This window comes from Antechinus flavipes, chromosome 5, assembly GCF_016432865.1.
Source record: "Antechinus flavipes isolate AdamAnt ecotype Samford, QLD, Australia chromosome 5, AdamAnt_v2, whole genome shotgun sequence".
In the NCBI taxonomy this organism is placed as follows: domain Eukaryota; kingdom Metazoa; phylum Chordata; class Mammalia; order Dasyuromorphia; family Dasyuridae; genus Antechinus; species Antechinus flavipes.
The window spans coordinates 18,632,014-18,643,581 of NC_067402.1; the positions used below are offsets into that span (position 1 = coordinate 18,632,014).

At 46.3% G+C, this 11,568-nt stretch overlaps 1 protein-coding gene across 1 annotated transcript in view; it reads right to left on the reverse strand.

Annotated features, from left to right (window-relative positions):
• SCRN1 (secernin 1) overlaps nucleotides 1-9,214 on the reverse strand; it is a 59,937-nt gene extending 50,723 nt beyond the window's left edge. The window contains exon 1 of the mRNA XM_052000941.1: nucleotides 9,105-9,214. The gene's annotated coding sequence lies outside the window, so the exon portion shown is untranslated. The remainder of the gene's footprint in view (nucleotides 1-9,104) is intronic.
• Between the last annotated feature and the right edge of the window lie 2,354 nt (nucleotides 9,215-11,568).

Consider the following 11,568-nt stretch of genomic DNA (forward strand, 5'->3'; position numbering starts at 1 on the left):
TGCAGAACTGTCAGTGCAATGAGCCTCAACCCAACAAGGAGCTGATTTCCTATTGGATTTTTCCTTGAAATGTAAATGAGTAAATTAAATTTGGACCGGTGAAATTCTTTAAATAAAAAGGGGAACTGAGAAAAGAGTAAATTAAATTTGGGCCAGTGAAATTCTTCAAATAAAAAGGAGAACTGAGAAATATAGCCCCGTGGGGAGACGGTACAATTAGAAGAGACCAGAATTTAAAGCCAGATGACCCAGGTGTGAATCCCAGCTCTGTCATTCACTCTGTTAGACTTTAGGCAAGCCTTTGTTGTTCCATCCTTTCTGAGACCCCACAAGGGGTTTTCTTGGAAGAGACACTGAAGGGGGTTGCTCTTTCCTTCTCCAGTTCATTTTTATGGATGAGGAAACTGAGGTAAACAGGATCACACACAGCTAGTCAGTGTCTGAGGCTGGATTTGAACTCAGCTCTTCCCAAGTCCAGCGCCTCATTCTATCTATATAATACGTTCATGTGTAAAAGAGTGAGATCGCCCCTGAACCCCTACCCGTTCTGCTGGTTTGTCAGGCTGAGCAAAAAAAAGAAGTAGGCAGGGAGAGTAACCTAGCCTGTCCCTAGGGTCCTCCCCGTCAGAGGTGTCCCAGTGGAACACAAGCTGCCAGAAATGATTCCCTTGGGAGCACCGGCCCGAGAACAGTAGACACCTGGTACCCCATTATCAATTTCCTATGGCTACAAATAGTCATTGCCTGTAACACACGCCTTGGGCTGTTCATTTGAAGATTAGTAGAGTCAGAATTCTCAAATGCAATGAGTTTCTCCCAAAGGCTAGCTGATCTGTCACAAGGGTCTGTCCCTTTGTTACCTGAAATTGTTGGGGTACGGCAAAATGTGGGGGAATGCCTAGGGAAGAAACTTGGAAGAGTTCTTCAACTACAAAATTAATGCTACTGAGTCACCCCGAGGGGAGGATTTGATGGTTGACATGGCTACATGTTCTCTCTGAGCCCCCTGGGACCAAGGCAATGAGTGACACATCGTAGAATCACAGCACTTCAGAGTGGGACAGGATCTCGGCACCACAGGTGCCAAACAAAAACAGTTCCTCCCATGACAGACCAGACGAAGGGTCAGCCAGCCTCTAGGGATGGATGACCACTACCTCCCTGTATGGTAGATCTTCCCATTTCCAAGTCCTATGCTCTGCTTTGGGAGAACTCTCATCAGCAAGGTCTTCCTGGCATCTAGACAGATGCCCTGGCAATGATAATTTATTTATCCTTTCACCAAATTCTACTACAGGGAACAAGCATTTATTAACCATCTGCTGTGTTCCAGGCACTACATTGGGCACACAAATAAAGGGGGGAAGAAAACCTTGCTTTGAGAAAATTGGAGCAGTAATGAGGAGACAAAAATCTTGGGTGTGTAGGTGAGCCTGGCTCACAAAAGGGGAATTCATACTCCCTAACAGGTTCCAGCGAACTGCAAGGCCCTCAGGGATGCACCAGCAAAAGACCAAGAACTGGTCTGCTAAATGATGGAGTAGAGCATCAGGCTGAGCTCGAGGTGACAGATTCTTCTGGCTGGGACAGCTCTCTGAGACCATCTGTACAGAGGGCTTGCAAACTCCATTGGTTAGTGCCAACCCTAAAAGACTTCACTCCAGGATATATTGTTATATTTCACAGAATGGTAGAAAATCAGACTTGGGAAGTCACCCTGCACCAGACCAGGATTCCCCTCTGCAGCTTACCTGTCAAGGGGCCACTCAACTTATGTCTGAAGACCTCCAGTGACGGGGAAGACTTCCCACATACTCCCTTTTGTCTTTGGGTCAATTCTAATAGTTTTGAAGATTTTTCTTACATTGACTTGAAATCTGCTTTCCTATAACTTCCCACTGCCCTTGACTCCTCCAGCATATTCCATACCCTTCCAGGTTTTAATTTAAATTTAATTAAATTTATTTATATTATTTATTAAATTTAATTAAATTTAAGACTCCATAATAAAATGACATAACTTACTGATATTTCGCTAGGAAAAATACTATAGAGAAAACTAGTTTTTCTTCTAGTGTAATTTGCCATTTTCAGCTTAGTGGAAATGCCAATGGTTCTTTCAAATGAGTCAAGCAAAACAAGTCTGTCTCTGGAATTTTTTAAATAAAAACCGAAGGATTGGAAATATAGCATTCGGAGAAGAAAGAACCATAGAGAGAGCACGGGACTTCCACCTCGTACCCATGTGACAATGGGTAATTCACTGCTCCATGTCTCAAGTTCTTCTTAAGATGAAAGGGTGCCAACTTACATCCAAAGAAAAACTGATTTTCTCTATTGTATTTTTCCTATTGAAATATCAGTGAGTAAATTGTGTCATTTTATTATGGACGCCATGATTTTAATTTCAGAATATTACTTTTAAAAAAAGGAAAAAGGGACAAAGTGTTCATATGTTCTTGAGAGATTTTGTTATGATCTATATTCAAGGTAGAAATCATCTAACGATCCATAAGCAAGCTGGCATTTCCATGTTGCCAATGTTTATCTAGAAGGCTCCTAAGTACATCTGTGGTGGTTCCAGTATTCTGAAACATAGCCAATCTTCAGCCATTATGTTAGATTAGTAAAGTACCTAAATACACAAAATAAGAAAAGTACAAAAGATGGAGAGCGAAGCAGCCATTTGATTTCAGTACTAGAAAGAGTCAAACTAGTATTGTAATGTTCATTTCTTTAATTATTTCATTAATTCCTTTTCTGGACACCAGTATGATTACTGGCCAAGGCAGCTGACCAGTTACTTAGACCTGTTTATACCAGATAACTGTGCAGGGGACGTAGTGCATAGAGTATCGGACTTGGAAATGGGAAGATCTGAGTTCAGAGACGGCCTCAAATGTTTCCAAGCTGTGTGACCCTGAGCACTGTGTGCCTCAGTTCCTCATCTGCAAAATGGGGATAATGATAGCACCCATCTCACAGGATTATCAAATGAGAAATTCATTTAATTATTTTGCAAAAAATTAAAGTGCTATATGAATACTTAAACAACTTACTAGTTACTAGATAGAATTCAATCTCATCTTAATGCTAAGATGTGAGTAATCCCTGGGAAAGTTTTCCAAAGAGTTAAAGGGTTTTGATGCCCTGAATGTTATGACCCATTTCTTTGATATTGCTCTCCCTGCCACCATGAAAGTCTTTTGACAATCCCACCAATTGCTACATCAGGATCTCCCACATTATGTGCTTCCTGCACTCTAGTTCAGACCCATGGAACCAATGAAGACATTCCCATCACCGAGCAGGGATGCTCCCCAACCTGCCCCGGGCCACTACCCAGAAATCCTACTTTTCATCCCTTGACTGTCCCCACCTCACATTAGCTATGGGCACCGCCTTTTGGACAAGATGTTGACAGACCGTAGGACACATAGAGAAAGCAATCGAGATGGTGAAGGGCCGTATCAAGGCACTAGACTAGATGGACTTTGAGGTCCTTCGGCTCTAGCTCCAAGATCTTTAAACCCACATGCAGTGCTGGCTTCTCAGAATGGGGATGTTCCACCTGGGGAAGAGAAGTGTGAACATGACAGCTTTGATCAACCATCCCATGGGCTATTCCTTGGAAAACAGTTCCTTCTTGGCCCCAAAGGGCAAACCGAGGACCGATGGGAGGAAAATGCAGAAGGATACATTTAAATGTAAAATTTACCTTAAAATCTCAAAAGTTGTCCCAAAGTGGACTCCTGCTACTGCAGACCTTCAAGTAAGGGCTTTTTTAGGTCCGACCTCCTTTATTAAGTCCCAGCTGGACTAACATCAACTCAACTTTCATGACTCCAGTATCACCTCCTTTGAGACCTCACTTCCTCCACATTCACTCAGACCCCAGCCCTTACAACCAAGGAGTTCAAATCTTCCTTCATCAAAAAGTTCAAGTCCATCAGGCCCAAGCTCTCCCATCTATCATTCTTTTCATCTCAGTGTCTCTTTCCCGATGTCCCTCTCTCATTATTATGCTTCCTGCCCATCCAAATGCCATCTTCCAGAAGCACAAAGAACATCCAGACAGAAATGTGTCCCCTGTTCTGCTTTCTCGTGAGTCTTAGCCCCAGTTTAAACTTTCCTGTGGCAACTTGTAAACCATTCAACTCAAATTAGGCATGAAAAATTCAGGCTCACCCGAAAAAGAATCAATCACTCTCCTCACCAAGGCTGCTTCAAAAACCTACTGGCTTTGGGTTTGGCTTATTTATGGTATGTATTGTTTTTGGTTATTTATGGTATTTTTTTTTACTTTTAGTTTGCCTTAAGGGAATAGATAGGCTATTGTGACTCCCTTTAGTTTCTCAGAAAAAGATCTTTGTCAAAAATACTACAACCTCTATTTATTTTTAAAAAATGAAATTTCAAAATGTCCCTTCTTCCCTCTCCAAAGGCTATGACAGAGACGGATATTTTAGATTCCCTAGCTTCCTAAAAGGTTCAGCTCAGGGCCGTCTCCTTCAGGAGACTTCCTATGGTTTCTCTGGTTGTGAGTTTCCTTGGCTCCTCTGCACTACCAAAATGACGTTGCATTTACTTTGTATTCAATTGTATTAACTTTTATGTACATCTGTTGTTTTCTACCAATAAAAAGTAAGCCCCTTGAGGGCAGGCATTGGTACAGTACCTGAACATAGTGCATGGTTAATAAAGGCTTTCTTGAATGTGTAGATGAAAAATTAAACTCTGTTCAAAAAAATCCTAAAATATAATTTAATTTAGACATTTTAAAACTCCTACTAGGTGTCAGCTATTATGCTATTGGCACTGACACGGAGACAAAAAAGCAAACCAGCTCTGCCTTCAAGGACCTTAAATTCTTCAGGAAGGAACATGCAACATACTTGCAGATAGTAACAGTGCTAAAGAATATCATTTCCAGGGGGAAGTAGATGGAAGGCTCAGTAAGCTCCCTGAGCTGTGTTCAGAAGGAGGCACAAAGATTTTAGGCAGGGAGCTGAGACAAGGAGGCATTCCAAACATTACTCAAATTATCCAAAATTTAAGATAAAGAAATAGTATTTTTTATAAGGATCTGATCCCCTGGTTTCTGGCTACCTGTTATCTCTGTCTGTCTCTGTGCCTTTGGATCTCTTTCTTTCTCTCTCCTTCCCTCCCTTCCTCCTCTCTGTCTCTGCCATCTCTTTCTGTTTCTGTCTGTCTCTGTCTCTATGTTGTTGGGTCTTTCTCCCTTTCTTCCTCTCTTCTTCTCTGTCTCAGTCTCTGTCTCAGTCTCTGTCTCTGTCTCTCTCTCTCTCTGTCTCTCTCTGTTTTTGTCTGTCTCTGTCTCTGTCTCTGTTTCTCTCTCTCTCTCTGTCTGTCTTTCTCTCTCTCCTCCTTCCACTATCTCTTTCTCTCTCCCCCTTCCTTCTAATCTCTGTCTTTCTCTTCTCTGTCTCTCTTTTTTTTTCGTCTTTGTCTCTCTCCTCAGTCCGTCTGTCTGTATCTCTCTCTCTCTGTTCCCACCTCTCTCCCCTCTGTCTCTCTCTCTCCTCCTTCCTCTATCTCTTTCTCTCTCCCCCTTCCTTCTAATCTCTGTCTTTCTCTTCTATGTCTCTCTTTTTCTCTCCTCTTTGTCTTTCTGCTCGGTCTGTCTGTCTGTATCTCTCTCTCTCTCTCTCTCTCTCTCTCTCTCTCTCTCTCTGTTCCTACCTCTCTCCCCTCTGTCTCTCTCTTCTTTCTCTAATTTATTAGTGTGGGGAAGCCCCCTCTCCACAAGACTCCTCTCTGACTAGGGGAGAACTTCCTGGTAGACCAAGAACTTAACCTTTAGCTAGGATGGGTCAGAGAAGGCTCAAACACACCTTGCTGTCTCTCTCAGTTTCCCTCTGCTAAGTAAACACTTTACATAAGTTTATGGGGTAGAATAGAAGCCCCTTGAAGGGAGGCTCTGCCTCTGTATCACCTTTAGGCCTTCTGTCCCCCAAACTGCCAAGAACTGGGGAGGCAAATAGAAAATCAAGGCAGTGTCCCTAGGCCGGTGTCTGGAGCACAGGAGGCATCGAAGAAATGCCTGTTTAATTTAATTGACCCCCATAGCCTTTGTGCTCTCTCTCTGCATCTACTTAAATTGTGTGGATGCTCCAATTTAAGGTAAGCTCCTGGAAGGCAGTAACTGTTTCTCTTTTGTCTTTGGCTCCCCATTGCCTAACAGAGAATCTGGCATCTACTGTAATCGATAATAGCTTTAATAAATGTTGAGTTGAACTATTTAATAGGATACCTTAATCCGTCTTCCATGAGGAAAACCACTACCAAGTGATCCAATGATACATGACTATAACTACCCTATCTGTATTCAAAGAGGCCTATGTGCTAATCACAGAGCTAACTGTGTCACTCCCCAGCTCAAGAACTTTTGTGGCTCCCGATGGCTACAATACCAACTTCTCTATCTTTACATGTCAAGGAACATAAGATTATTTTTTAAATTATTATAGCTTTTTATTGACAGAACATATGCATGGGTAATTTTTCAGCATTGACCCTTGCAAAACCTTCTGTTCCCACTTTTCCCCTTGTTCCCCCACTCCCTCCCCCAGATGGCAGGTTGACCAATACGTGTTAAATATGTTAAAGTATAGGAATATAAGGTTCTTGAGGGCCAGAACTGCTTCCTATTAATCTTGTTCCAATTCCTGGTACCTGTTGGGTATTTGAAAAATATTTGTTGAATGATTATATACTGTCCAACCTAAAAGATAGCTCTTACCTGATCAAAGAGGCCAAACTTGGTGTTTGTTAAAAAAAAAAAAAAAAAAAAAAAAAGCAGATGAACAAATAAGCATCTGATCCCAAATCAATCAATATTATCAAGCATTTACTCTGTGCCAGGCAAACAAAAACATCCCTGTCATCCAAGTGCTTATAGTCTAAAGGGCGAGTCAAAATAGATGAAACAAAATAGACAAGGCAAAGAGAGAGGGGAAGAAATTTTAGAAGGGATGGTATTCAAATTAAGATCAAAGTTATTCTTCAGCAGGCCAGCAAACTATGGACTTTTTATTCACTCAAAGAAGCTGAACATCAGGTCAATCAAATCCCAGAGCACCCTTCCACAAAAAGCTCCCACTTCTCACAGGGAGGCTCGCTGTGGAGCAGAATCAACACTGGCCTCCAAGTCTAAGATCTGAGTTCCAGTTCTGACGCTGTTCCATAGTTGCTCTGGTACTTTTGGCAAATCATTTCCACTCTTTGAAGCTCGATTTCATTATCTGGAAAATGATTCAATGAGCTCTACCACGATTAGACCTTCCAGTTCTAAATTCCTCCTCAGTGGAGGATGAGTGCTTTGGAAAGGGGGGGAGGGGGAAATCAGAGTAGCTAAGTCCTAATAACAATAATGATCCTTTATCTTTCTCTAAGCACGTGCTATTTCATTTGCTCCTCAAATCAGCCCTGTGAGGTGGGTGATATTATTAGCCCCCTTTTCCAGATGAAGAAACAGAGGCTGAGAGAAGTAGGGGCTATTATTATCCTATCTTACAAGTGAAAAGAATTGAGTGAAAATGGTTTAGGGACTTTCTAGGAGAGGCAAGATTTGAATTTCCACATTCAACACTCTATCCTCTGGGCTACATACACTTTTAACAGCCTACCTCAAACCTATTCCCCTCCTAAAATCCGGGGCTCATTACTAGAAGCAATCTCTGACTGAATCGGGCCAGAATTTCACTGGGTAGCTGTTGAGCTTTCCATCAGAAGCTTAATACCCTATGGGAAATATATTGATGGTGAACAGGGCTTTTCTCTTTAAAAAACAAAGCAAAACAAAACAAAAACCTCAAGTGATTTAGCATGCTGCCATTTTGAATTGTTAAGACAGATTTCTTCCCAAAATGCTGCATCATCTGGGCAGGAGAAGGCACAGGCAGACACCATGTTCACAGCAGCAAATGTAAGGCACAAAGATCTCCCTTAGTCAGTTGTGAGGCTCGGGTTTAAAGCAGAAAATCTAAGAACACTGCAGGATGCTGCTCAAGCCCCCCAAGTCGGCTCGGCCAGGGAGCAAAAAGAGCAGTAAAGGCACACTGGTGCGACTGGTGCTCTCCCCGGCTCCAAAGCTATTGCTCCCACATTTTCTAAATCATGAAACATAAAACTTTTTCTTCCGAAAGATTGCGAACATGGCCCCTCCGAGGGAGCAGGGGCGGCTCCCAGACTGCCTCGGGAATCTCAGATGCAAAGAAGGGGCAGGGAAGGAGCCTCCATACATGCAACAGGGCCCAGGGCCGGCCCTTCGAGGCGCCCCCAGTCCGCGTCGCCCCCCAAGGTGAATCGAAGGGGAAGGAACGGTCGCTGCCGTACCCACGGCTAGGGGGCTGGCGTGGGGGCGGCTGGGGCCTGGGGCGGGTATGGCCCCGGGCTCATTAAAGCCACTCCAGGGGGGGCTCCGCTAATGGGGCGCAGAGGTGCGGCAGGCTGGCCGGCCGCACGGGCAGGAGGTCTGGAAGGCGACACTAGGCAGCCATGTTAGAATCCTCCAGACAGGTACAGGAACTCTCGGGAAGGGGGAAGGGGGCGGCTGGACCGCTTGTTTCTGCAAGGCCGAACACGGGGGTGCACGAGAGGAGCCACTCTCCCCTCAACCCCCCGGAAGGACCGAGGGGCGGGCGAGGAGGGCAGGAGGGATGCGGGAGGACCACCAGGGCAGGATGGACGGCACGCGCACACAGCCTTGGCCCCCGCACCCGCAAGGATGCAACTTGGGAAACTGTACCTTGGAAAGAAAGGAGGGGGAGGAGGGGGAAAGGAGGGGCAGCGGGGTGGAAGGAGGGCCCAGGACCCCTCCTTGGCGGGTCTCTCTCCCTCTGGGGTCTAACGGGAACGCATCCCCAGACATCCAGCCCCGGCAGTCCGATCGTGATCCGGGCTCAGGACCCGAAGCAGAGTGGGAGAGGCGGGGGTGGAGGAGGAGAACCCCGGGGAGAGGGCCCGCCCGGGCTCCCGGCGCCGTAAGCCGGCAGGAGCCCCTAGCTGCCGGTGCCCGGCAGGTAGCCGCCCCTGAGAGATGCTGTGCACGGAGGCCGGCCGCGGCCGTGCCCCCAGCTCACCTGGCGGGCGCTCGCGCTCTCTCGGGCTCGCTCCGGCTCCGGGTTCGGCGGCGGCGGCGGCGGCGGGCTGCTGTGGCAGCCGGGGCTGCAGTGACTGTAGCAGAGCTGTCCGAGCTGCTGCGGGCGCCTCCCCTCCCCCCTCGCAGTTCTCCCCCACCCCACCCGCAGGTAACAGCTGGCTCTGGCCCTCGTGACCAGAGGACCCCCCCTTCCAGTCCCCAGACAGCTGGGCCCCTCCCAGCCGAGGCGGAGGCTGCAGGAGCTGGGGACAGCGCGGTGGCCCCAGCGTCCGTCCGCTGCCAGCTAGCGAGCGGCGGCAGCAGTGCGGCGGGGTGCCAGGAGGGGAAGGGGCGGGGGCGAGGAGGGAGGAGCGCCAAGTGGGAACGAGCTGCTGCGGCAGCCGGGGCGGGTCCGGGGACAAAGCGGCCCCCTCGGAGCTTCGCTGCCGGCCCTCAAGGAGGCGTCCTCCGGCTGCCCCGCTGGCGTGGGCAGTGCCGCCCTCCGGGGCATCGCCCGCGGGCCCCGGCCCTGTCACTGGGCCTGTGGCTCTGCCCTTCGAGAAGGCTCGGAAGCGCGAGCTTCTCGGGGCGCTTTTCCCGGACCCTGTTGCTTGGAGGGGCTGCGGCCGGAGCCCGAGCCAGACTTCTGGCTCTCGCGGGGGAAGGACGTCAGGGAGAGTGCCAAGGGAGTGGCCCCGGAGGACTGAATGTCGAGCCTGGCACTGCTTCTGTGACCCCCTTGTGACCTTGGGCAAAACTCACTGGACCTCGGTTTCCTCAGGGTGGTACTACAAAAAAAGGCTTGGGTTCAAATCCCGCCTCTGGCTCAGAATGAACCACTCTGCTTTAGGAAGGGGCCAATTATGAATGTTTTCTTTCTTTTCCTTTTTCCCCCCAGAGACTGTGAAGTGGGCAGAGAGAGACCAGTGAGAAATGTGCAAAAAAAGAAAGAACATTGAAGCATTTTAATGGAGTTGGGGTGGAGAGGGGACCGCCAAGCAAGGCATCTTTGAAAGTTTTAAGCTATAGCTTTTGTTGCTTTCTCATTTCCCCCCTTTTTGATCTGATTTTTCTTATGCAACCTGATAAATGTGGAAATATGGCTAGAAGAATTGCACATGTTTAACATATATTGGATTGCTTGCTGTCTAGGGGAGGGAGAAAAATTTGGAACAGAGGGGTGAATGTTGAAAACTCGCTCTGCGTATATTTTGATGATAAAAAGTTATTGTTTTTGTTAAGAAAGCTTTAAGCTAAATTTATGATACACTAAAAGAAGACAATCTATATAAAATAGATAGTAACCATCCACAACAAAAGATCTCACATTTAAGGAGCTTATATATGAACTTGGCCCCGGGGATAGAAAACCTGTATTTAAGTAACTTTCTATGATCTCTGTAGCATTCAGAAGTCATGACAGGGACATATCTGTGCCCAATCATACAAGAAATTTAAAAATAGACTCATAGATTTTGGGGTAGAAGTGACTTCAAAAGTCATCTGGTGAACCCTCCCTTCCCCCATTTTACAGATTAAGATTCTAAGCCTAAAACATTGAAATGGCAAGTTTGAGGGAACACAGGAATTTGGTTGCAATGGTAGAATTTGAACCTGGCTCCTCAATTCCAATTCCAGCACTCTTTCCAGTTTGGGAAACTCGGAAGAACACAGCCTGAGAGCCGGGGTTTGAAGAAAGTTAAGGAGAGAAGGAGCATGGGGAGCCATGGGGAGATGGAATGTCCCCTCTTGGAAACACTAGAAAGGAGAATACGGGAGTGTACGTATGGAAGTGTATATGGGACTGAGTGGGAGTAATATGAAATAAGACATAAGGGTCAGGTAAGGGAACTTGATGCTTCCTTCTCGAGTTCCTTGGAAGCCACTAGAGATTCTTGAGTGAGGGAATGGTCCCATCTGTGTTTGAGGAATATCCATTTGGCAGCTTTGTGGAGAACGTATTGTAACTACACAAGGACTCTGAGGGACGTCTCGGCCCCTTCTTGCCCTAAATCCACGATACCCCCAAAGATTCCGAAGTTGAAAGGACTCATTAAATTTGTCCTTGAGGTTTCTGCCCTAGCTAGAAGGAATCTGACCATGGACATGTTCCAGGTGTTCTAGGCCCCTTGGAGTCAGAGCAATACAGAAAGAAAGAACAGATGAGTCACTCCCTGAATATCATCATTCTTTCCCTTGGACTGTGAAGGTTCCACAACACATCTCTCTTGTTCTTGGCTTTTTGTTTGTTGTTGGTGGTGGTTTTTTGTTGTTGTTGTTGTTTTTTGTTTTTTGTTTTTAGTGCCCAAACTAAACCACTTAGGACAATAGTCCCTAGAGAAAATTGTGAATCTTGAAAACTCCATTGCCATCTATCACTTGTCAGCTAAAATGAACATTTTGTTAAGCAGCCACAGCAGTCCGGGCACTGTGCCTTCCTTATCTATTTACGGCAAAGAGATTCC